Raw genomic sequence first — 26,368 nt, 5'->3', positions numbered from 1 at the left:
TTAATTAAGTCTTGATGGTCTATGGCGATTATTTGTTATCAAGGGCCACATGAGGAACTCAATTTACTTCAGAGGGTCTTACCTTTTTTTTTAATTGTACAATGCTCTTAACCTAATATTTTGAATATGTTACTGATAATAATAAGGGCATAACACTCTGCAAATATTTATATTAGGTTTTGTGAAATTGTTGGAAATAGGTTAAATAAGAGAAAGACAATGATTGGTTCCATTTAATTATTATTGAACTGTATTATTAATTGTCTAAATTTAGTCTAAATTGTGCTACTGAAAATCTTTAAAATTGCTCATTTTGGAGTCGTCTGCACTCAACAATGAGTTAGTAAGATGTAAACTTGGCCATGACTACATTGGCAATGAAAATGAACTTACATAATTATTTTAGGGTTCATCAGAATAAAACAGTATTTTTCTATCATGTGCAACTGTTGTTGATGTATAAGATGATGTGATTACCAAAATGTTTCAAGATTACAATTGATAAAAGTTGATCGCAATTAAAATGCTCAAAACTTTCATAATAATATGACTATTTATAAAAAATTACAGAATACAGAAATGTTAGAATTTAGTAGCTATTATCTCTGCTCGCATGGGCTCACTGTTAGACAAATGTGATACAGTGGCAGTAGCTTAACAAGAACCGTTCGTGTTTTTGTGACGGTAGGTAAAAGTATTCTGCATTCATTTTTGTACCCCTGAAATATTAGTTACTAAGCAAAAGGCTATTTCAAGATTGGCAGCATCAACAAGTCAGCGTGTCAACCACTTTGCAGGTTGTAGCTGGGTCAAAGCGTCACTGACTCTCCCTCGCGGGTCCCTAGCCAGCTCTTGCGAAAGTTCTGTGCCTAACGGTAATCACACGTTTTGAACCAATCAGGACACAGCAGGGCTCAGTGCCGTGTATGAGACGTGGCGCTGGGTAACGCGACCTTCAAATCTATTCAGTGCGTCGGTTCACATACCAGGGATGAATTATCTCCGCCTCCTATGCACTGAGGAGAGCGCGACTGGCTGTTGTAAGCTGTGATTGGCTGAGGCTTTCTCACTGATTTTAAGGCGGTAGCCAGCTCTTGCTGTTTGGCGAGCGCGCGTAGTTACTGATGTAGAATTTTATCGGCTTGTAGTAACAGCTGCGTGTAAAGGTAAGATTCAACAAAGTAGCATTTTTATTCTGTTGTATTTAGTGCTTGAATTGGGTTGCTAATAAGCAGTATACACATGGACTAGTGGTGATCTAAGAGCTTCACACATTACTAAAAAGTATCCATATTGTTTAAAGATAACATGCAAAAATGTCCGGAGGATTGCTATGTGCGCTAGGTAACTAATAACTCCGAGCAACACGATTTACAGCAATCGGCATCTAAAGAAAATTCTCATCGGTTGTTGTATATATTAGAATTCACAATGGTAACTAAATTATGGTTTTACTTTGAATGAAACGGTCAGATATTCTCTTCTCCTGGTTTCGCTAGAAATGTTGTTATGTGCCAATGCAATCCGGTTGTGGAACATGTTTGCGTCACTCATGCGTTTCTCACGCCTTTAGCTTCTGTTATTAATAGTCAACCACACTTTTGCTTCTCCACAAGCTCAACAAGAATGATTATTATTGTCTTGTTTATTTAAAATGGTGAGAGATCATATGAGATATACTTGACCTTGTTTTCAATATGTGAGTCTACTAAATAAAAATTCAGCCTGTGTTGCACAACCTTGGAACCAGATATGTGTACTAATTTTACGAACCACTCAAAATTTTTAGGCTCTTCGTGTAACTCGCATAACCCTATTCTATACATACGATGTATTAAAAATCAAACTATCAAACTAGAGAGTACCCTGGTGAATGGCAGGAGTTGCGTTTATATTTAGCAATTATAAATGAGATTATATAGAGTAGATACGCTGCTTTAGACCAATTTCTTTTCATAAATAAAGTATCAAATAGAATTGCTAGTTCTACAATTTATGGTAGACTGCACAACTATGAACACTCTGAAACTAACTAACATGTTGGCAGTTCGTGCCAAGAATGACAGACTTTTATATAATTATAATCGTTTCTCAAATATTAAAATATCTAAAACAAGTTTTATATTGCTACATTAACAATTTTTCCAAAATCCATCCATGCTACTTGTGAATTTGTGCTTTCAAATTTATAATTGAATAATAAGATCCAATGGTGCTTGTCTACTTCGACTGTAAAACTTATGAATGTTGATTCAGCATTGTAAATGGGGAATATTTACTTAATATTCAATTAAGTAAATGTATTGGAAGTCGACCACAAAATATTTTTACTTAAAGATCTTTACTTAAAGATTTAAAGACTTACTTACGATCACTCGATTTCGTGGTCGAGTCAATGACGATCGCTCGCTTTCGCCGTCGACGGCGAACGTTGACTCGACGACGAAAGTGAGCCATCGTCGTTGACTCGACCGCGCAAGCGAGCCATCATTGGTGACTCGACCGCGCAAGCGAGCCATCGTCGTTGACTCGACCGCGCAAGCGAGCCATCGTCGTTGACTCGACGGCGAAAGCGAGCCATCGTCGTTGACTCGACAACGAAAGCGAGCCATCGAGGTTGACTCGACCGCACAAGCGAGCCATCGTCGTTGCCTCGACCGCGCAAGCGAGCCATCGTCGTTGACTCGACCGCGCAAGCGAGCCATCGTCGCTGCGCGGTCGACTCAACGACGATGGCTCGCTTGCGAGGTCGAGTCAACGACGATGGCTCGCTTGCGCGATCGAGTCAGTGAGATGGCTCGCTTTCGCCGTCGAGTCATTGACGATGGCTCGCTTTCGCCGTCGAGTCAACGACGATGGCTCGCTTGCGCGGTCGAGTCAATGGCGATGGCTCGCTTGCGCGATCGAGTCAATGACGATGGCTCGCTTTCGCCGTCGAGTCAATGACGATGGCTCGCTTTCGCCGTCGAGTCAACGATGATAGCTCGCTTACGCGGTCGAGTCAATGGCGATGGCTCGCTTTCGTCGTCGAGTCATTGACGATGGCTCGCTTTCGTCGTCGAGTCATTGACGATGGCTCGCTTTGCCGTCGAGTCAATGACGATGGCTCAATTTTGCCGTCGAGTCAATGACGATCGCTCGCTTGCGCGATCGAGTCAATGACGATGGCTCGCTTTCGCCGTCGAGTCAACGGTGATAGCTCGCTTACGCGGTCGAGTCAATGGCGATGGCTCGCTTTCGTCGTCGAGTCATTGACGATGGCTCGCTTTCGTCGTCGAGTCCTTGATGATGGCTTGCTTGCGCCGTCGAGTCAATGACGGTGGCTCGCTTTCGCCGTCGAGTCAATGACGATGGCTCGCTTTCGCCGTCGAGTCAACGACGATCGCTCGCTTTCGCCGTCGAGTCTACGACGACCGCTCGCTATCGCAGTCGAGTCAACGATGATGGGTCGCTTGCGCGATCGAGTCAATGTCGATCGCTCGCTTTCGCCATCGACTCAACGACGATGGCTCGCTTGCGCGGTCGGGTAAACGACGATGGCTCGCTTGCGCATTCGAGTCAACGACGATGGCTCGCTTGCGCATTCGAGTCAACGACGATGGCTCGCTTGCGCGATCGAGTCAATGACGTTGGCTTGCTTTCGCCGTCGAGTCAACGACGATGGCTCGCATTCGCCGTCGAGTCAACGACGATGGCTCGCTTGCGCGATCGAGTCAATGTCGATTGCTCGCTTTCGCCGTCGACTCAACGACGATGGCTCGCTTGCGCGGTCGGGTCAACGACGATGGCTCGCTTGCGCATTCGAGTCAACGACGATGGCTCGCTTGCGCGATCGAGTCAACGCCGATGGCTCGCTTGCGCGATCGAGTCAATGACGTTGGCTTGCTTTCGCCGTCGAGTCAACGACGATGGCTCGCTTTCGCCGTCGAGTCAACGACGATGGGTCGCTTTCGCCGTCGACTCTACGATGATGGCTCGCTTGCGCGCTCGGGTCAATGACGATGGCTCGCTTGCGCTGTCGAGTCAACGACGATGGCTCGCTTGCGCGGTCGAGTCAACGATGATGGCTCGCTTGCGCAATCAAGTCAACGTCGATTGCTCGCTTGCGCAGTCGGGTCAACGACGCTCGCTTGCGCAGTCGAGTCAAAGACGATCGCTCCTTTTCGCAGTAAAGTCAGCGACAATTTCAAAGCGCTTTTGCCTTCGAATCATTGGCACGCTTTTGGGTTCGAGTTAACTGCGATTGAGTATTTTTGATAACTAGTATTATTGCTTTTTGTTTGTATAATATTTAAATCTTTATTTGTATGATATTAAAATAATGTTTGTAGTTTATGTATTGTTTTTTTTTCAGATGCGCTTTTGTCCGCAGATATTGTTCTCCTGGATGTACATGTATATCCAGGGTCTCCTGGGTCAATGTAGTTCAACAAGAAACTGTGGTTCAATTGGAAGTGTCTCGGGGCGGGTAGATTATTAATTGATCCTGTCGACACTAACGTCATCAGCAGAGGTGGGTCAGAAGTTCACGCTGCATTCCATGGGAATAGTGATGTACGATAAAACGATATTTTACCATAGGTGTTGATTTTGTTTGGGACGAAATCAATTAGGGCATTTTGGAGTTCGATTCTGTAATCGGGTATATTGACGTTTTCGATATCATGTCAGGATGATAAATATGTGCCTAATTGGCAGAACCAACATGGACTATGGCCGGCTTTCGTAACTTTTGGCTTTCGCTATCTTTGAGTATCCTCTAGAAACGTACAGGCAAGGTAGAATTAAGTTTCATGAAAGTTTGCTAATTAAAGTTAGAGAAAAAAGACAACTCCTTTTTTGTATTTTGACGCAATTATCTCCTTTATATAGATCTCTGTTTTTGGTGAAGCGTCACAATAATCTATATCCAGAGAGCATAACACCAAAGTTTTGATGCTGAACGATATCGATAGCTCAAAGGGTCAATATATCGTTTTGGCACGTGGTATCTTATTGCGCAGCTTTGCATGGGAGTAATTTTTGCTATATATACAATAATAACTCGACATATGAGCCTAATGCTTTTCAAAACCGAGCTTGTATGTCAGTTTTTAGTATCCCAAATCAAAATATGTCTGATATAACATAGTTAAGTACTAAATAATGTTTCAACCTTTAACCAAATACCATTAAAAACATGATAGCAATCATATTACATTAAAAAAGGTATTTAGTTCACAATGGTTCTGGTTAATTAAAAGTTCACTTGTGGTTGTGATCTGCAACAAACTGTAACAGTATTATGTAGCATAATATGGAGCAGTAGCAGTACATAGCATTAGAAATAGACATGACAGCGACACGTGTGGTACGCCGCAATGTTGTGACACTAAGCATTATAAATTATTTTACATTATTTTATCTTAAGCTACCCTTAACATATTTTTAATTTTGTTTTTAAATTTCAGTTTTTGTATTTTTCCTCAGACTTGTAACTTGTCATCTTGCTTTCACTTTTGACTGGCTTCTTTGAAACTTTCAAACAGACCCGATGAAATAGGCCGAGCAATGCTATTCTCGTAAGCTGCCTCTCACATCCTAGTCAGGTCTAAAACCGTTTCCTACGTTTGTATCTCAAATTTCTGATCCGTTGAACACTCGTGTGTCGAGGTATAACTGTATACTCATGTGTACACACTACACGGATCTCGTAAGTCGGTAGGTGCTTTTGAAACAAAGTTTACATTATTTGTGTTACTCATTTGTAAGCCGACTCTTGTATTCTAGATTGTTCTGAAATAGTTATATTTTGAATACGAGTCAAATTTTGCTATTACCGAATGAAAATCAACTTTCAAAATTTAACTTTTTTCATTCAATACAATAAATAGGGTTGTTTGAGATGTTTAGAATGAGCTTGGGTATGACGAACAGTATTAAACTGGAGTTAACTCTTTCCCCACTACAACCGCGTAGTACGGCTTGGCAAAGCGTTTCAGTACAGCCAAGAACTGCATGATTATTGGGTTTTACGGAATATGTGATTACGTCCCGTTAAATAAATTAATTTTGTGGCCAAAGAGTTGCTACTTTATCACTATTAACTGTTCGGTATCATTTATAGCATTTTATACTCTAACCTATAAAATTATCAAACAGTAAACAGCTCCTACAAAGGACTAATGAGTCCCTTGGCTCCATGCCAATTTACATAGTTAGTTAGTAGCCAATAGGAAGAGATACTGTTGTAGCAACAGTAGCTGGCTTATGAAGACGTTATGTCAGACACAATGTCTCAGCTGGTGTTGATCACAGCTTAGATTTTAACTTTCATTATTCTAAATTCGCTATTCTAGCCAAATTAATTCAAACAGATTTTTGAGAGGCCCATTTCGAAAACAGCATCGCTCAGGCTTTCTTGCCAAATCAGGTGGAAAAAAGTTTTATTAAGATCGCATAAAATTTACTGTGAAAGTGAGGCCGGAAACACATCGGTGATAAAAGTTTTGTGATGGCAGTGTTGAACTTTAGTAAGATAACTAAAATATGTAATGAAACTTAGCATCAAGCATGTGTCTAGTAAGTTAAGTTTTTCAAGTTAAATTCAACATTTAAGTTATACGTCTGCCTCGAAAGTAAGAACTCCCTACAGTAGGTATTGTCCTGCTGTTGGTTTTTATGACTCATCACTATGGAGTAATGAGCAGCCTACTAGCCCCTTAGTAGCCAGCTTGCAGCCTACTGGCTAGGCAGACGCCTCACCTTTATATCTATCAGTACTGGCGCAAAACCGGAAACAATAGAAAATTTAGACAAGCAAGTTAATGTAAGTTTAGTAAAGAATCGAAACTCAGCTTAACGCGTGTGTTCAGTGAGCTAAATTAATTCAGGTAAGTTTCAAATTTAGTGTACCGAACGCATCGCTGTCAAGTTTCTATTAGACCTCCTCTGGCCACTACGTCTGTCTCAAGAGAAAAGTCTTGTAGTAGCGCATATTGAATGGTTACATTTCATTTCATGTTTTAGCAACAAAGTATTTGTTACTTTTTTAGCATGGGCAATAAATTATAACAACAAAATAATGTTTTTTCACCGTAATATTTTGTTTAATGTGGGGTGTTTTCATAGTGTAGTAACAAATCAATTTGTAATTAGTTGTTTTATATAAGAAATGGTGCCTTGAGAAATTAGTAAATTGTCACACGAGCTCAGTCTTAGAATGCATTAAGCTCCTATGTAGAAGTATAATATATTGTAGCATACTTGGTACTAGCTCACTTAGTCTGGACATCAGTATTGTATGTACTTTTGTGTATTCACTTAGTTTTTAATTTATTGTTGTTTGTATAATCAGAAATCAGTTGCTTTCTGTTGCCAAAATCCTATCTTAATGTGAGTTCATTCAATATGCTTTTACGATGGCCATGTTTGCCTCAATCTGCAAGGTGAAACTGGCAAAAATCGCAAGTCAACCGATTTACATGTATGCAAATTTTTATCAAATGTATTATGTTTGCGAATGATGGAAATGGCACTTAGAAATGATGCATAAGATAATAGCGAGCAGAATATTACATTCTAAACATTCTCACACTTCAGTTGTTTTATTTTGATTAGAGTAGTTTTAAATATGCTCTTGTTCAGAATGCTGCCAAGTCTGACAAGATTGTACTAATTATTGACCTGTAGGTCAATAATTAGCACAATCTAATTAGCACAACAAAGCCCCTTTTAATCCACATCACTCAAATGTCCATTAAAATACTTTTTAATAATGGACATGATAGAACTCGAAGAGGTCGCTCAACGTGTGCACAACTCCAAATCATCATCATTCGCGTCATGGCAACTGGTATTATCTCTGATAAGCTTGACCTTTGGCCTGTAAGCTTATTTTAAGTGTTTCCTTCCTGTGGGTTCATTTCAAATAAATAGTTGTAACGTTTTGAGCTCACTATTTTGATCATAACTCAAAAATCGTTAGTTTGGTAGTAATTGACCAATCATAAAATGTTCAGTAGAAAACTCTATAGAATGATGCTAATTTTGATAAAATTATATTCGACTAATATAGACATTTGTAACATAGACTTATCAAGACTATTATTGACATTTGAATATACTTAAACTTTTCCATGGATGCAATCGGCTTCCTCGCGTTTCAAATATGTTTTCGAGTATGAGGCTAGCGCTAGCATCGCAATCTTTAGCCCATCTTCGATATCCGCATCTTTGATATCCGCATCTTTGATATCCCATCTTCGATATCCGCATCTAGCTTCTTCATTTAAAAGCGTTTTTAAATATACGTCTGCCTCGAAGGTAAGAACTCCCTACGGTACATTTTACATTGTAACGTTAAATTTTATTGCAGTTCATAATCACTAAATACATAAACTTACCGTCGGTAACTATAGTTGTTAAAGTTAACATTTTATTTTGTTACTAATTTTTAATATGTAGAGTATGTATTTAAAATGCTGATGATTCTCACAAGGGGCTGTTTGTATTAAATAATCACTATGGCTTTCTATATCCTGCTATACAACATTTTCGCCTTGCAATACCAGCACTGAAACAAATTAAATTCATATGGCAAGGGTTCATTCACTGTACAGAAATTTGTGTTGTAAATCCATAAGACTGCTGGATTTTGTTGAAAATTAAAAAAATCATAGACAGTTCCATGCTCGCTGTTTGTGCTATATAAAGTTGTTAAATAATATATAATAATAACAAAACAATAAATAATATATAAAATTAGTATCTAGATGTTCACTAGTCATGCCAACTGAACTGCTGGTTTAGTCACTCGCAGTTCGTCTGCAGGGGTTGAAGATGTTGATCAAAGAAAGGGGTCAGTAGAAAGTAGTGATTTATCTATCTCACACTTTTTTTTTGTTTCTGTTATTGTATATTTACTGCTAAGGTTTATTAAACTCGTAAACGGTTTTAATAAAACTAAATGATGTTGTTGAGCATTAATATTTGATCGCTATTCATTGTGGCATTTTATATTCTACTCAAACAGTAAACAGCTCGCTAAAGAAGCCAATGAGTCTCTTGGCTGCATGCCAATTGACCTTGTTGGCCAGCAGCCAATAGGAATAGATACTGTTGTAGTAGCGTTTGCTGGCTTGAGAAGACGTCATGTCATACACAATGTCTCAGCTGGTAACAGAACCTTCTGTTGATCACAGCATACATTTTAAATAGAAAACTTGTGTATGACCATTTATATCACTAAATTTCCATGACTCAGCTGATCAGTGAGTTTGTATCATTCACAAGATTGAAATGACCAAAACCAGCCAGTCAACCAGATTTTGCAACTCAAATTTATTTCTATTGTTTCATGTTACAAAATATGGAGACAACACATGAAAATGGTGTGAGAGAAAATGCAAGGCAAGCTATTCCATTTTAAACAGTTTTCATATTTGATTTGTTCCTACTCCACAAGCGTGCTGCCAAGTGAGACAGAAGTGTTCCACTATGACCTCAGTTATAGAATTCCTCATTGTTTTTAACAAATTACCTATGTAAATCTTCTACATGCGATTTCCATTCAACACTTATTGCATGGTTGCTCAACGTGCACACATTTTCAAATCCGTATCATTCGCACAATGGAAAAACATTGTATAGCAAATATAAGATTCGATATAACATGGTTGGAAATTCCAAACAATAACAATAATACCACCTTTTAGTCTGTGAAAAACAAAAAAATAGTCAATTTTTCAAAGAGTTTGTTTGCCTGTTTACTATATCACTAAAATTGTTCAAACTGTTTTACTCATAATTTTATAACTATAAAATTTTTAAATTTTGTCAGATTCGGTTTCTTCAACAAAGTTCCAATTAATTACATTAAAGGTATGGGCTGTCCTACTTAGGATGAGTTCCTTATTTGCTATAAGAAGAGGTTTTACGGTAGAAACATGTAATTGTAGACTTTTTAAATGTTGGCTTTGTTAACCAAAGATCATACCTTTATAATTGTTTATATTACACTAGCTGCATTACCCGTCTACAGGAGCAGATTCACGGGCAGCATAAGGTTTATTGAGAGTTGGCTTTCATACCGTAAAACAACTCCAAATATGCAGTTACATCTCCCTCTCTCCATCTCTCCCTCTTTCCTCTCTCTCCCTCTCTCCCCTCTCTCTCTCTCTCCCTCTTTCTCTCCCTCTCTCTCCCTCTCTCCTCCTCGCTCTCTCTCTCCTCTCCCTCTTTCCCCTCTCTCCGTCTCTCCCCTCTCTCTCCTCTCCGTCTCTCCCCTCTCTCTCCTCTCCCTCTCTCCCCTCTCTCTCTCCCTCTTTCTCTCCCTCTCTCTCCCCCCCCCCTCTCCTTCTCGCTCTCCCTCTCTCTCTCCCTCTTTCCCCTCTCTCCGTCTTTCCCCTCTCTCTCCCTCCCTCTTCCCCCTCTCTCTCTCTTTCTCTCTCCTTCTCTCCCTCTTTCCCCTCTCTCCCCTCTCTCCCCTCTCTCCCTCCCTCTTCCCCCTCTCCCTCTCTCTCTTCTCTCCCCCTCTTTCTCTCCCCTCTCTCCCTCCCTCTTCCCCCTTTCTCTCTCTCCCTCTTTCTCTCCCTCTCTCTCTCCCCCCTCTCCTCCTCGCTCTCCCTCTCTTTCCCCTTTTCTCCCTCTCTCTCTCCCTTTCTCCCCTCTCTCTTCTCCCTCTTTCTCTCCCTTTCTATCCCTCTCTCTCCTCCCGCTCCCTCTTTCCCCTCTCTCCCTCCCTCTTCCCCCTCTCCCTCTCTCTCTCCCCCTCCTCGCTCTCCCTCTCTCTCTCCCTCTTTCCCCTCTCTCCGTCTTTCCCCTCTCTCTCTCCCTCCCTCTTCCCCCTCTCTCTCCCTCCCTCTCCCTCCCTCTTTCTCTCCCTCTCTCTCTCTCCTTCTCTCTCCTTCTCTCCCTCTTTCCCCTCTCTCCCTCTCTCCCCTCTCTCTCTTCCTCCCTCTTCCCCCTCTCTCTCCTCTTCTCTCCCCCTCTTTCTCTCCCCTCTCTCCCTCCCTCTTCCCCCTTTCTCTCTCCCTCTTTCTCTCCCTCTCTCTCTCCCCCCCTCTCCTCCTTGCTCTCCCTCTCTTTCCCCTTTTCTCCCTCTCTCTCTCCCTTTCTCCCCTCTCTCTTCTCCCTCTTTCTCTCCCCTTCTCTCCCTCTCTCTCTCCCCCCTCTCCTCCTCGCTCTCTCTCTCTCCCTTTCTCTCTCCCTTAGTTCAACGCAACACATGCGGATAGACAACATTTTTGGTTTTTCTGTCGGGCGTATGAAGAAACAGTTTTCGGCGTGTGCCTACTTTGGAGCAGGCGACGTATAGCTGGTCATGGCTGATGCAGGGTGACATTAAGTCGATAGCAGCTGCTCTCTTTCTTTTCACAATAGCGTATCGCAACCCTCGGAGTACTCGTGAAAGTTCTGTAATAGTAAGTTACAGTAGGCCTACTCGTAGCTGGAAAAAAATTAGTAACTCGGCTGCTGAAGGAAATGAACATGACCCACTATCACGAACAGCGGCAAATCCAATGTTATTAAGTAGTGGAGATATCAATCAATTTATCTTTGTATAAGCTATTCTGCATTACTTATTAGAAGTCATCCTCTCATGTAAATTTTCTTTTAACTTTTACACAAATAATCTCAAACTAAATATGAATTGTTCACTACTATCTTGCATTCAGGATTCTTCTACAGTTTCCGTTTTATTGGATAATATGCCTGCAAATAGAGGCTTTTTGTTATTTTGTTATCAGCAAAATAAAAGATTACTAACTAACTAACGATCGAATCGAAAAAAAAGACCGCCATATACGGTAATTTATTTATACTGCTCATATTTGGGAGTTATCGGTGACTCAATATATCGAGAAGACAACTCATACTATTAGCATATCAGTATTTATCGTCCATCCCTACGATGAATAGCAGGTTACGTATTATAATAGAGGCGTGTACTAACAGGAGATTCCCGTTAATGCGCCCTAGCGGTGAAAAAAAACCGCAGAATAGACACGCCCTTATATAAAAGTAGCGGCTAATAGTCGGAAAAGTACGGTACTCTATAAAGCGGACAGACACACAGATAGATAGATAGACAGACAGACAACGATTGCCGTTTATATAGTAGATAGAAGTCATGAGCACACAACTTCTTCATTTGTAGCTCTGAGCAGTAATAGTAGTATTAGTTGAGTTACATACTGTTATTATTACCATTGTTCATCAACACACTCCTGGTTCAAGATTATGAATGGTAGATTTTATAGGTACTAAGATGGATTTGTAGCAGCTTAACCTTTTGAAGCCTGGCCGTTCTTGTCAATGCGTCAGTAACCATGGGCAGTTGGTCCAACGATCTGAGGTTTTTATACTTGTATTAAATATATCTAAATGTGCTCATAACACAATGATATTTGGTGAAACGCAAGCAAGAAAGTCGGACAACCCGCAGCAAATGTCATCAAACAGCAAAAAAACAGTGTTTTACCAGTATTCTGACTAAAACTAAAAATCTGTATGATTTTAAAAACTCGTAAAAATATTTACTTCTAATGCCTGTTCAACAATTAATTTGATTGGTTTACGCTGTCACTTATAAACAGCATATATGTAAACAGTATCATGTGAGTGTCAGTATTCCAGTTGTTAGGTTTCTGACATACCCTACGGAATGCTGGCCGTTATAGTTCAAAGGGTTAAAATTCAATGTACTCTTTTGTTCCTTTCGGTGTTAATTTTAAATATTAACTTGGACTCTCCTAGCCAGTCATGACAAAGCAGCAGAAGTAAATATTAAGCACTCCAAGTACATACACACAAGTGTTTATCACTAGAGTCAGCTGCAGTGAATTCAAAGTCAGCGAATTCTTTCCATTTTCCTGTGATACTCAACTCACAAGACTTCTATTTGTGAAATGCAAGATGTTAGTAGAATACTATCTAGCTAGCCCTATCCTTTTAAACTGGTAGAACATTTATTTAACACTTTTAAATTTGATAAATTTAGCTTGTCTAGTAGTATTCTGCTGGTGAATGTAAGTTTTAACAGAAAGGCTTGTTAAGATAAATTGTATAAAATATTATTCTCCAGCCATCTATCTTTGCTGTTATACATAACTATTTATCTGTAGAACTTGTAGTTGTTAATTTGGGAGGGCCTCTGCCATTTCCACAAAAACACAATAGTCACAAAACCATGAACTGCAGGTTTTGTAGTGTCATGCAGACTCAATTGCATAGCTGATTCTGTTTGTTATTGAATTCCTTGCATACATGTATTTGTAAAATTTTAACAATGTCAGTTTGTGAATTATTCTGTTGTATTGCTCATTGATAAGACAGTGTCGTGATTTCCTATGTTCATTGTTTGTAGGTACATGAAGTACAGTGATAGGAATATATCACCTCTGCTCCACATTTGGCTGTATTCACCTTAATCTCTACTGTTACTTTTATGGATGTTTTGGCATTAACTGGAGGTGAGTGAATATCTGATGGATATATTAGCAGCTTGAGACTTGAAGCCTAGTTCCCATATACGTCGCAAAGCACCAGCGTCAGCACCGCAGGCTACTAGCGGTGCAATGGGAACCTACGCGCCGAGGACCGCCGGTAGTTGCCGGTGGCATCGCAAATGTTTCGCCCTGCTCAAATTTCGCAAAAGACCGCAGGCAAAACCTTCCCGAAATGCATTGTACGGGTAAAGGTCACCATTATAGGAACGGCCTGACGAGCCTAGCGTCACAAGTGTTTTGCTGCGCATGTTACCGCCGGAGTCTCGCAATCGATATGGGAACCAGGCTTTACACTCCCCCATCTCACTAGTAGTAGCCTTTTCATCTAAATAAGACTACTGAATTTGGCACTAGTCCAAACATCCTGTGCCAGCCTTCTATAAATAGCATAGGATGAGTAATTTACTAAAGGTCCAGCCACAGGTAACAATTAATTGTTATTTCTGACCGAAATCACAAAACTATATCATTCATCCTAAAATGAAAATAAAACATCTTATTCTTTGAGTTCTGAGTAAAATAAAAATTTACTTGTTCTTTGTTTGTGCTAAATTATAGACTGAGATCCTAAATATACGATGGCATAATTTTGGTAGAATATGTTAACTCTGTGACCCGTGATTAATGTTTTTGTGTAGTTACCTAAACCTGGTTCTGCATATACGTCGCAAAGCACCGGCGACATCACCGCAGGCTATTAGCGGTGAAATGGCAATCTATATATGCTCCGGGTACCGCCGGTAGCTGCCAGCGTCACACAATAGTTTAGCGCTGTTCTAAAGGCTGTAGGGAAAACCTTCCCGAAATGCACTGGTACAGGTGAAGGTCACCATTATAGCAACGGAATGGCGAGCGAACATTTTATTTGATTACGCGATTATGTTTAACGATGCTGATTTATATGTGAACAGATGCCGCCGAGCCTAACGTCGCAAGCGCTATCCTGCGCAAGTTACCGCCGGAGCCGGAGTCTCGCAATCGATAAACCAGGAACCAGGCTTAAGGTGAGCCGTTATAAAGCCAACGTATGCCAGCTTGTCTAGAACCTTCTATTATGTAATTAGGTAATGATGTGTCATGATCACGGTTACAATTTTTATAAATTTATAATTTTGTTACTAACTTTTATACATAATTATAATAATGGCGCGTATATTAAAGATAACTGTTCTCATTTCATATAGCAATTGTACAGAGTCTAGTCTGTTCATAGCAGCTCTCCTTTCCATAGTGTTTCCATTGTAATTGACAAGCTTTGTTGTAAACGCCGTTGTCGTGGAAACTTATTCTATATCACGTGCCTCGGAAGAGAACTAAATTGGATGATGTACTAAAAAGCAGAGAGGCGCTCATAAAAGGTTTGAAAAGAAAATGACAATCAAATTCCAGCAGAATATTTTAATACGTGATTATTTGAACTGGTCAATGTCTTTGTTTTAGCAGTCGGAATTGGGCTGCATTTGATAATAGTGGTGATTGCCTTCTCGTAGATCAGTTGGCTGAAAAGCGAATTTAGATCCTGAAGCTAAAGGAATTCAGTAACAGACTTAATTCCTTTAGATCCTGAAGCTAAAGGGATTCGGTAGCAGACTGAATTCCTTTAGCTTCAGGGTTTCAATCATAAATCTATTTATTGTCTTTCAGCTTTAGGTTTTCAATCATAAACATATTCATTGTATTTTAGCTTCACTCGTAAGCTCGGCAGTCCCATTCACCATGAGAGATCGTAATGAGTTATCAGCATGTGCATAATTAACTCTCTTGTTACCAACTTAAATTCTTTAACAGGACATACATATGTATCTGTTAAAACCTAATAATCCACATGGACGTGCGTAAATCGTCATAACAGTTGTGCCACGCGGTCTATATAAATATTTTCATATTAAATTAATCATAAAATGTTACATCGGCTGTTGAGAACGAATGAATGAGAACAAACACTTTTCCGACTGTTTCTAAAAGGACTGCGAGCGTCTCCTGACTTCCGACGATTTATTAATATTACTACAATTCGCGGCATTATTATTATTCCTATTGATAAAATATGAATAATCTCTCTCATTAGTACTATTGCTCAATAAAATTAATCAAAATTTCATAGATCTATAGAATTCATAAAGTTTTGTAGATGTAATGCGTCTAATAAGACTGTTCATTGCTAACAACAAATTACAACGAAAGTTAGTTTTTGCAAAGCAAAACTACCCTTATTCTATCTGTTGTTGAATTCCTTACATACAGTCAAACATGGATAACTCGCCCACGGATAGCTCGAACACATGGTTAATTCGAACGGTTTCTTTGGTCCGTTCCCATGTAATGATAAATTGCTATATATAACTCGAACTCAACACTGTTAATTCGAACTGTTTTTTTGCCCAACGGCTACCGAAACGGTTGTTATCGCTTTAGAAAATCACTTTATTCAAAGCCATAGAGCTAAACCTCATCTTTTCGTAATTCATAATCGTCGTTATTACCACCATCGGCAAAATATTTTTGTCAACGACTTTTCTAAAGGTTTGGTGAAATTTGGTTTATACTGCTATATGATGAATAGCACGGGCTAGCCGGGTCACGCGTGCAAGGATTTTCGCCACGCACATACAAAACAAAAATCGCATGTTGTTTTTGTTTTGTATGTACGTGGCGAAAATCCTTGAGTGCGTGGCGTAACCCAGCTAGCCCGTGATGAATAGTTTTCCGACGTTGATTCCATGTTGAATCAACGTTGGAATATTGAATGTTTAAAACGTCTTAAAAATTGTTGTAATTAAACGTATACGTTGTCTTAGCTACAAAACACTTCATCGTTTGACCTAGACACAGAATACGTGTGTACATTCAATAAGTATCTATTAAAAAAGCGTGAGTGATATAGAATGAACGTAAAACCTCGTAAAACTTCTAATTGAACTGCCTCGGAGTGTTGCTCTTAACGAATCCCAGGTAAAGTAAGGTAATCTTTGCATGAACTTCAAGAAAAAACGGCAAAATTGATCGTGGGTAAACCCCCAAAAGAAAAAAATGTCTTTTCTTTTGAGCATTTCAACAACGATCAAGTTTTGCCAATGTCAATCTGAAAAATGTCCTGGCAATAACATCACCTCAAACAATGAACCAATCTCAAGTGATAGAAAAATCTCTATACTTTTTGATAAAAACGTTTTAAACTTTACATTAGAAGCATTTAATTCGAAACAAGCCATTTGTGCTTTTGATTTATATTATAGTTTGTATATGTACATGTAACTACTAATAAATAAGTAATTAAATACATGGACTTGTGACAGTGCTCTGATAACTTGAACGCTCTGATAATTCGAACACTTTTGCTCGGTCCCATGTAGTTCGAGTTATCCATGTTTGACTGTATTTGTAAAACTATAACAATGTAGTTTTGTGTATTATTCTTTTGCATTGCTCAATGATAAGACAGTGTAGTGATTTCCTATGTTCATTGTTTGTAGGTACTTGAGATCAGTGATAGGATTGTCTTACCTCTGCTCCACATCTGGTTGTATTCACCTTAATCTCTACTGTTACTTTTATGGATCGTCTTGGCATGGACTGAAGGTGAGGCAAGATCTGCCGGATATATTAGCAGTGGGAGGCTTTACACTCCTCCATCTCACTAGCCTGTCTTGACAAATTGTTGTTTTTGCGGATTTGTCCCCCGTCGAGCGAGCAACACAACAGCCTGTCACAAGACGTACTGCACCTGATTCATCAGCTGCACTTATGAGTTGTTCTCTTCCGTCTATGCGACTTGGTTGCGATGTTATGTCAGTCGCTCCATTGGTAATCATAACGAATTTCGCACAAAAATTTATGTAGAAAAAATAAGATTACAACGTTTAACCAACGACCAGTCTCTGCGGTAAACTTTAGTAGAATTTAAGAATAAAATAAATTGAAAATAAAATCCACAAGAATAAAGAAAACCGACTGAAACAAAAATAGAAATAAAACTGACTGAGCGAACAAACAAGGACATGTTTAGTCGCTGTTGTTGCCGTTCTCAAGTTCTAAAATTTACCGCAGAGACTGGTCGCTGGTTAAACGTTGTAATCTTATTTTTTCTTCATAAATTTTTGCGCGAACTTCGTTATGATTACCGATAGAGCGACCGACATAACATCGCAACCAAGCTGCTAAGACGGAAGAGAACAAATCCCTAGAAGTGTAGCTGATGCATCAGGTGCAGTACGTCTTGTGACAAGCTGTCGTGTTGCTCGCTCAACAGGGGAACAACTCCACAACAACAACAACAGCTTGTCAAGACAGGCTATCATCCCTCCAGTAATTGCCTTTTCATCTAAATAAGGCTACTGAATTTGGCACTAGTCCAAACATAGTGTGCCAGCCATTGAACTTAAAACCCCTGGAATGGCAAGAGGTCATTCGCGAGTACGGAAATCCGGTCGACGCCATTATCAGTTAATGTTCAAGTTAATTTCATTGCGTTCAATGTGAGAAAGAAATCTAATTTCAGATTTAACAGCTATGGAAGGTCACGAATACACCGCTCAATCAAAGGAACAGACAACTGAGATTGCTACTAATAATTTATGTACGAGAGATAAGGGTGTAGGTGCACAGTGCTATTGCTATTCCATGAACTGCAAAAACCGCAAGAATGGACTTTTAAAGGAAAAGGCATGACATTTCACAAGTGAGTCACTTCTACTACTAGTTCTGTTACTATTGCTCAAGTCTACGACTACTAATAGTTGTGCTACTACTAGTTAGTACTGCCACTAGTTAATTCTACTACACTAGTCACTGGGTGAGTGAGAGTCGATCAGTGTCACTACTGAGTGTACGAGTTTGACTGTATTTTGTCGGTGATTAGATAAATTTATAAGCTAGTGAGTGAAATGTTCTTCCTTCAGAACGAAGGTTTTTTATTATTTAAATTTTGAATTTTTATATTAATATTTTGGAACTACAACCCATTAGGTTATTTCTAAATATTTATATTTGAAGGAAGTGTTTGTCGTGCTTATAATATTATTTATTGTTGTACCTGGATCTAGCTAGCAGTAAGGAGATAAGAGTAATAATACTATTGTTATTACTACTGTTGCTAACTAACTACTACAGTTTCATTTTAATTTTTAGATTTCTAAACAAAGCAACTGAGAACTCTCGTTATTTACAATGGTATCGCAACCGCAGAATAGTGAATAAGCCTGATCCTTGAGCACTTATCTGCAGCGAACATTTCAATGATCCATGTTTTAACAGCAGGTTAAAACGTTCGACTGAAGTCATTTAAAGGTAATATTTTTCAATGTTGAATGATACTTTTCAATGATTAAATTTAAAACCGAATTGTCAAGCACAGTGCTGCAAGGTTGCTCAACTTAAAGTAGCTATATCTAAAAAAAATTTAGAAACCTCAAACAGCACCCAAAACAGTGACAGCTGCCACAGCAAGTGCCTATGAATATGTCTGCAGCTTAGCAGTTGTGTGATCTGTTCTCTGTGATTCTTCATCTTCGTTTCTGGGATTTAATGTCCAACGCATAAATTATGCTGTCCTTTTTATCAAATGTTAACTGTGTAAATGTTTTTTTCATTTCCTAGTTGTAATAAAACTACATAATACTCCTGCAAATCATAAATTCCAAATTGATAGCAATAACTTGCAATTTAGAACACAAAACATCTTTTTGGAACAAAAAGAATCAAAAAAATCGATTTAAATAAAAAAAAATCAAATAAAGCAATAGAAATTGATTTTTTTGATTTAAAAAAAATCATCGATTTTTAACAACCCTGCCTACAACACAACTGGGTAAGACATGGTGAATCTTTTCATATTAAATAACGGTAATGTGAATTTTGTTGCAAGTCAACCATTAAGCTTTATGCCTAAGATGGGTGTGAATGACTTCCAGTGAAAATTGCTACATTCTCATTTTACATAGCGATATGGTAGCATTTTGAGCTGTTTTATTTTCATTTATTTTATTACTTGTATGGTTGTTTATTAAGGGTACTATGTTTATGTGAATAAGACATTCATTTTTGTTGATTTTATGTAATTGTTATAATTGATGCTTTTGTTTAGGGGGTTGGAATAATAATCCTACTGTTACTCAGTTTAAGGCTACCTTCGCAAACTTATCAGCAAATGTGGTGCAGAATCAGATGCTAGTAAGACAGGTAATGTTACTGCTCAAAACGAGATTCTCATCATACAGGCTACTCCAGAAGTTGATCAGTTTGTGGAACTCAATGTCAAATTTCTGTTATAGGTAACAGTATAGTCTATATAGCTGGCTACATTGTGCAAAAGCTAACTAAAGTGCTGTCGTCACATTGGCCGTCAGTTGCGGGTTACCACTAAGTCAAGTATCCAGTACCGACATCTCTATACTCTACTCAAGCTACAAAACAATGGAGGATTGGTGCGTCCATCAGACGATGTCATCAGGATCCTGCTAGTTGCAGATCAATACTTTCGTATTCATACAAAGCCAGATCCACTCCATTGTGTGGTGTATTTTATCAGTAGTGTAAGGTCTAGTGATGTGTTATGCTTTGGGAAACACCTTACGGATACGGCAGATGGCATATCCAACCACTGCGTCATTGATGAAAAACTTTATTCAGTTGTTTTATGATCTCCGACAGCATCATTATGCTAAAATCCTGCACTCAAACTGCAAGGTGCATCTTTGTGGCATACAATACTAAAGTAGTACTTTTTAAAGGCCAGTAACAATATAATCACTGTAATATTCATCTGCAGCTGTTGTTGTGCTGTTATTCCTAATCTAATTTAGTTCTAAGAAACTGATGCACCTTGGCTCAATATCCACTTCTATACAAATCTCCTTTTACACAGTTTCTGTAACGTGTATGTATAAGTTTAATCATCTGATTACACTAATTCCTGCATTTCCTTGTTTGCATTATTTTGATTATTCTCTATTACAACGGTTTTTAATTTCCGTTTAGTTGTTGCAGTAGTTCATTCCATCTTTTACAGATACTGTATTATACATATCATACATTCATAAGCTATTATCACTTAAATCTTGAAAACAGTTTCTGTTTTGGCAGCATACCTATGTGTTGTTTTTATCGAAATACTTCATGTGCTAAGTTTTTCCATATGCATTTATGCATATGTAATATAAATTTTAATATAATGGAACAGTTGTTATTTGCCTGAATATATCATTTGCTGGGTTTATGCATTTGTAATACAACAGTTTGTATGAGTAACATGGTCCACGAAAATCTATTATACATCTACTTATCATTTGATATATCCTACTCCATATGTTATAAATAGGTTTTCTTCTATCAGGGCACTCTAAACGTTGTGTAGGAGTAGCTTTCATTAACACCCAGCTGGAAAATAACTATTCAACATGTACATTTCTGTCATTTTTCACCGTTTGTTTACAAACGGAACTGGCATTCGATTAGCTCTCCAATATGGCGCATACGTTTACGTATTATTATCAACGTAAAAGTCACGTGATTGCCATTCCAGGGGTTTTAAGTTCAATGGTGCCAGCCTTCCATAAATAGCATAGGATGAGTAATTTACTTAGTCTCTGTACAGGTATAGTGTAGGACACCTGGTTGTGTCAGTGCAGAAGGCTATGTTGTGCTGTCTATGTTGTGCTGACAAGTAGATATGTTTTCATAGGGCTGTAGTAGAGTAATGGGTGTGTGACACCTCATAGTAATCCAGGTCTGCATATGAAGTAAGAGATAAACAAGACCTTTATGCAGGACCTTAAGTTTGACTAGTTTTTGAATTCAGGGAATCCTGCTGAACCAGTTTTCTTTTATCAAGGTTTTTATTTTTGATGAGGAAAAAAAAAAGGTTTTTGTAACTTGTATTTGGTTACTTATATTTAAAGTATATATTAGTGACACTGTATACACAGTACTATATGTGTATGCAATGTCTATATTCCACTATATTAGTTACAGACATACCTCTATATATGAGTACTTCAACATGCGAGATAGATACTCAAGATACAAGCTGACTTTTTAGCAAGTTCCTTCCTTGAGATACGGGTAACCTTTGAAATACGAGCCGGTTCTTGATGGCCACTATTATATAGCCACTATATGGCCAAGTATGCAAAGGCCGCTTTTGACAACAGGATCCTTCAGTGTTTCTCCTTGAATCCATTTAAAAAACACTTTTCAAATGGTTGGCTAAAAGTTATCCACAATGTCTGTCTTGAAAGTAAAATCTCCATAAAGTAGTGTACATAATGATGTTACATTTTATTGCAGATCATAAAAACTGAATAGGTAATTTGTTAATTTTAGAGCGCTTGTTCGGAATTGCAACAATTAAATACACCATGTTACTCATAATATCATGTTCAAGTGTTTTTTCACGGCATACTTATAGATTAATTGGTAGTTTGATATTTTTAATTGGAAATATTGCCTTGAGACACAAATAAATTGACATACGAACTCGGTCCCGGAATGTATTAAGCACCTATGTCGAGGTATGACTGTAATATACTTGAGTGTGATAGGCCTACATATGGGTATGGTATATACCTGTATACGGTAGTGCTGCACGATAAACCGATATCATTTGATGTGACGACTTATTTCCGTGGATGATTTTATATTTTGTCAGTTTTCAAGTCGATATGAATATCAAAACCGATATTTTATCGACGTAGTTTATTTTGCAAAACTTGAGTTGTCCACTCTTCTGATTGAAAGAGGGGACAATTTCTTTTTTCAACTGATATTGACCAATATCCCTTCATATCGTTCATGCTAAAGCCTAACATTTTATATCGATAGAAGACAACTCTAATGTTCGATAATTTTCGATATTTGATATATTTAGAGACCAAATAATCAAATATACATGCAAAGATATTGTGCAGCACTAGTATATGGTATGTACCCATGTATGGTATGTACCTGTATATGAGCCTGTGTATCAGCCTATGTCAGGTATGTACTCACTCGTTCATGGTACACGCTTGTATATGCTATGCACTCGTGAATGGTATGCGTCTGTGTATGCTATGCTATCGTGTATACTATGCTCTCGTGCATGGTGTGCATGCGTGTATGGTATGGTATACACGCGTGTATGGTGTGCGCGCATGTATGGTGTGAGTTAATATATGGTATGCTCCCAACTATGGTATGCACCCATGAAGTGTCTTCGTCCATGTATTGTTGAGCCATTATTTGAGTTGCCGTTGTCTTCTCTTCGTGATTGGCAGTTAGTGTTAACATGTAGACAATGCCAAGTGTTACCCGTTACCTTGTGCCATTATTTAGCGTGTTGGAACATTGGATTTTAACAGTTGTTCTCTATACTAATTTGTAGATATGACTAGCACTAGTTAATCCACTTGAAGACTCGCTTCTGTCCACCACTACTACTACTTACAGTAAGTATGGCTGCCTGTATTAGTCACAGTATTATTACCTGTTGTTAACATAGCCTATGCTTGTGCTGCACACTTGAATCTATTCATATTTTTGTAGCCTCAGGGTTTTAACCATAGACCTATACATTTTATGTTAAGCCTTGTAGCTTTACCCTTTAACTCCCATGGGTTAAGCTAAAAGGCTAAAGGTTTTTAGCTTGCCAGTATTCCGGCTGCTAGGTGTCAGAAACCCTAGCAGACGTAATACTGGCATTCACATGGCTCTGTTTACTAAAGCTGTTTTAGGTAACAGCCTAACCAACCAAATTAGTTCTTGCAAACTAGGTTAGACCAGAAATTTCGCTTCCATTTATAACACATTTCAAATATCTTTACTCTCTTCGTTTCAATAACAATTTTTATTAGAACGCTGTCGCGAACAAACCGATACGACTTGTCTGGTGATAGGTCATGAATGATTGTGATGCAAATACAGGACTTGATGATACTAAACTACAATTATCCAGTTCACTCTGATTCATGAAACAATGATGATCGTGTGTTCGATGGAAATGATGCTAATGTAATAGTTTTTACAAGCTTTTAAAATCGTACAAATTTTATGGTTTTAACCCACAACGGTGAAAGACTGTTTTTTGCTGTTTGATGACATTTGCTGTAAGTTGCCCGTCTTTTTTTACTTTTGTTTTACCGAATACCATTGCATTATGAACACATTTAGACATATTTAAAAAAAGTTTCAAAACTTCAGCTCGTTAGACAAATTGCCCAGGGGTACTGACACGCATTGGCAAGGTCATCTAGAGTTCAAATGGTCAAGGTTATTAATCCAATACCTATTCGTAGGCGTGTAGCATTCAGTTTTTAGTCATAGACCTATTTATATCATTTTAGAATTAATATTTAGTCACCCTTAGCTTTATATATTTCGTCATAGAGGTATTCATTGGTTGATTGTTTTCATGGCTCTGTAAAATGACCCCTGATTGGTCAATTGTTAGAATTTTTTCCGTACCCATCTTGTTCATTTTAATTGTATATGTCTAGTGGGGGTCCTTCCACACAAAGCTGTCGTCAGAATAGTCACTTTTAAAATCAATGTCATCACTTTTAAAATCACTGTCGTCACTTTTAAAATCACTGTCACCTTTTTCAAGTTGGTAACCAAAACAACCTCTTTCTTCACATTCGTTATTTTAATACAAATATCTATACTGGTGGCACTGGGTTGCGTTAAAAATCTGAAACTCGCTCAGTTTGAACTTATGCTAACCAAAAGCATTGCTCAACCAGCGACCTTCACAAACATATTAATGATGTTCGGGAGCGTTGCTGATTACTCCGCGAAGAGTGACAGCCGTCTTAGGTTTTTAGAGCTATCTTTCTTGTAGTGAAAATAGACCGAGATTGTCTTTAATAATCACTGTCAGTCATAGACTTGGAAACGGATTTGCTGTCAATGTCGTGGCATTTCATTGTTTTAATTATTTGGCAGTCTATAAATGCTGGGCCAGATGCTTGAAACCAAAACTAGTGGAGTTTCGGTTGACCGTGGTGATTTATGAACAAATAATAAGTTAGTAAAGGTACGGCTACACGTAACAAAATTTCCGTTGGTTCTAACCAAAACCACGAAGTGATTGAAACACACAGAATTGTTCTGTGCCGCTAGAATCGTGCTAGCGAGCACGATCTCAGCAGCTTTGCAATTAGTATAGTCCAAGAGACGTATAATGACACACAATAAAAGTATAAGTGCAAATCAACATAGTACACACGATGCAACTGCTTAGATTGCGTTATTGAATGTATTTATTGTTTGGACGCTATAGCTACAATTTGTTTATTTTTGAATTATATTTCCTTTTTAGCAGCAAAAGTTTTATGGTAGAGAATGTTGACATCTCTAGCGCAAACAAGTCAGTTGCATCGTATTTACTATGGTAACTTTCTGTAATATTTTTCTTGTGTGTCGCATTATGTTTTCGGACTACATATATCTTAAAATTTGCAATAGCGCGACTTAAACAGTTACATCATGTGTTCTATGTTGAAATGCTTTCGTACTTTTATTGTGTGTCGCGATACATGTCTTGGACTATACTAATTGCTAAAGCTGCTAGAATCATGCTCGCTAATAATTTGTTTAATCTGTTAAAAGCGTTTCGTCGACGAACTCGGTGGGCATGCACAGCTCAAATAATTCTGTGAATTTCGACCGATTAATTCTGCGTTTTTCGTGATTTCGGTCAGAACTCAGAACCAACGAAAAATTCGTTACGTGCAGCCATACCTTTAGTAATCCTACTTACGCAATCCTCGTCACCTACATTGATAAATGGTCGTCTCGTCTGTCACTTTTTAAATATCCCTATCGTCAGAATCGTCACAAAACATGGGAGGACCCCCTCTAGTGTCTTATAGACCTATTCTATTTATCCATTGTCAGTTTATAATCTCGGAACCATTTCATTCCTTTTTTAGAGTCGCGTTCCTATGGCTGACATAAAAATCAAACCCTTATTGCTCAGTACTCGCAGAGAAAAACTGACAGCGTAGATGTAACAAAGAGATTGCCTCTCCGAAGGCAGGTCAAATTACAGTTCGTTAAATGACATTTTATCCATGTATTACTATAGGATCAACTCATAGACGCATAGACTTCATATTCATCTATAGCCTCATTTCCTCTCCAATATTATTTCTGGCTAGTTTTGACGCTTACAAATGGCCGGTTTATACACTCGGACTTGTTAAATTTTTATATGATATTTGTCATTTGAAAAAATTTTGTTTTGACAACAAATTTGCTGTTTTTGCATTTCTGCCAGATTCTTTGCTACATGCTCATATAAGTAGACACTTGATGAGTAATTTCATAAAACTACCATGAAGCCGCTTCACTCTATTGATATATTTCAATAGAATTTACTCAATGTCAATAGTATGTAGGAATAATAGGAAACTGACTGTAGTTTACTATGAATATTGATATTATAGAGAAATACAGGTCTATGACTATTAAATATACTCTGATGTTAGCGGCTTACCTCCTTGACCTCTTGTTTGTCAAATGTATAACCAATAGGTGGATGGATAAACATTATTGTCAGAGATCATACTAACCATCGCAGCATCGAGAGTGTACCATCTTGAAGTCTTAGAGCCTAACCACAAAATACAAGTCTCTGTGATGGTGAGAGCCACTCGTAAATTGTAAGCGAGTCTTTTCCATGACAATAGAAAAAATTGAAGCAATCTTTCTTAGAGTTAGCATGCATTGACGTCTTCTCAATAATACCAGTTTTTCTCTAATTATAACCCAGATACGGCATTCCAACGTTGAGAAAAAAAACTAGATGAAATAAAAATGGCATGGCTTGATGTTGCGTGTATAACGAGGTAAATAATCATGTTTTCATCAGGACTTATATAATGATTTTATGGAGCATTGCG

At 38.3% G+C, this 26,368-nt stretch overlaps 2 long non-coding RNA genes across 3 annotated transcripts; both read left to right on the top strand.

Annotated features, from left to right (window-relative positions):
• Positions 1-1,108: 1,108 nt before the first annotated feature.
• LOC137402004 (uncharacterized) lies at positions 1,109-25,941 on the top strand. 2 transcript variants are annotated; one of them, XR_010979416.1, is made up of 5 exons: positions 1,109-1,166; positions 13,349-13,454; positions 16,964-17,069; positions 22,849-22,912; positions 25,397-25,941. It is a non-coding gene; the product is annotated as an uncharacterized lncRNA (long non-coding RNA). The 2 variants fall into 2 exon arrangements; XR_010979417.1 differs by lacking the exon at positions 1,109-1,166 and adding an exon at positions 4,363-4,513.
• On the top strand, positions 18,639-20,664 carry LOC137401746 (uncharacterized). Its single transcript, XR_010979388.1, has 2 exons — positions 18,639-18,776; positions 19,760-20,664. It is a non-coding gene; the product is annotated as an uncharacterized lncRNA (long non-coding RNA).
• Positions 25,942-26,368: the final 427 nt, after the last annotated feature.

Source organism: Watersipora subatra, chromosome 8 (genome assembly GCF_963576615.1).
Source record: "Watersipora subatra chromosome 8, tzWatSuba1.1, whole genome shotgun sequence".
Classification (NCBI taxonomy): Eukaryota; Metazoa; Bryozoa; class Gymnolaemata; order Cheilostomatida; family Watersiporidae; genus Watersipora; species Watersipora subatra.
This window is presented reverse-complemented; position numbering and strand designations above follow the sequence as displayed.